The following is a 1,256-nucleotide window of genomic DNA, read 5'->3' as shown; positions in this document are numbered from 1 at the left end:
AAGCCATACATTTATATGCACAAGATGGGTAAGGCAATGACCCTGAGAAAGATCAGCAGGTTTTCGAAACTAGCCGTTAAATGGTAGGATTCTCACCCTGACTAACTATATATGCTGATACCTGTGAACTGAGCAACTGCACTGAAGAAAGCAATATGTAATAGAAGGGTCACACTTGGAATGCCTGTCATTCTGGTCTTGTAAATATGGACTGCTTGTCATGACATACCAATTACTGCCATACTGTTTCTCAAGTACATGTTCATTTAAAAAAAAGGGGGGAGAACAAATGAAAAAGAGAGACAAGAAAAAAAAAATGTCACAGGACTGTCCTGCTACAATGCTGTACATGGTGAGATACCTAAATTTCTGTGTAAAAATATGTAACTGTTTATTCATATATTTTTAATTTTTTTTCTTCATATTCTGTAGGGACTTAAAATGTAACATATCAATACTTGATGGAAAATACCTGTTCCATGTTATGCCTAAGATGTTTGATATTCAGACAGATAGTGAAGTTAAACCCATCCAACTTCATGTTGTAGGATAATAATAAGCTTCTCTTCTGGAGGGTTAACAACTTAAGTTTACAGACCAAAAATTAGAGAAAAAGAAGGGCTGGCAAGGTCAGCCAACATTCTGGCCCTAGCCTTTCAAGGTCAGTGAAGACTCAGGACATAGGAGAACCGATACTGTAACATCATATAACTCAGCTGTGTCCCAAATTTTCTGATCGAGGAGATTATGGGGCCACAGAGCAATGTGACTGATGGTGTAGAGTGTGCCTAAGGAGAATCACATGCAGAGAAAACATTCTCTCAGGCTTTCACAGAGAGAAAACTGGTAAAGCAATGGCCATGTCTCATCCACATGGCTGACATTGACAAAGGAGCTACAAACTGCAGTACAGGGTTTCAGGATAAATATTGAGGGGACCTGTCTGACTTTATCTGATACAAAAGTTACATTTCTTGTTATATAGGTCTTGCTTTACCTTGGTCTTAACCATCCAGCAGAAAGATATAAAAACAAGGTATAAGGGGCGAAGCCATGTTGGTATGCTGGGCTGTAAAGGGCTCAGGTCAACAACTTCTGACATTGCCAGTCCTGAGGATGACCCACCACTATTATGGACTACTGGAATATATTGGAATATTGTGCTGAATTCACGCACCTACAATATTTAAATGACAATGGAATATCCTTCTCTGACAAAACTAATAAAAAATGGGATACAAATGAAGGAACATTTT

General features: G+C 38.5%; 1 protein-coding gene across 2 annotated transcripts in view; it reads right to left on the bottom strand.

Annotated features, from left to right (window-relative positions):
• Atg14 (autophagy related 14) overlaps positions 1–1,256 on the bottom strand; it is a 60,351-nt gene that overhangs the window by 13,526 nt on the left and 45,569 nt on the right. The gene's annotated exons all lie outside the window — the stretch shown is intronic.

Source organism: Octodon degus, unplaced genomic scaffold (genome assembly GCF_000260255.1).
Source record: "Octodon degus isolate 3935 unplaced genomic scaffold, OctDeg1.0 scaffold00007, whole genome shotgun sequence".
Classification (NCBI taxonomy): Eukaryota; Metazoa; Chordata; class Mammalia; order Rodentia; family Octodontidae; genus Octodon; species Octodon degus.
The sequence above is the reverse complement of the archived record's forward strand: the minus strand, read 5'-3'. Positions and strand labels throughout refer to the sequence as shown.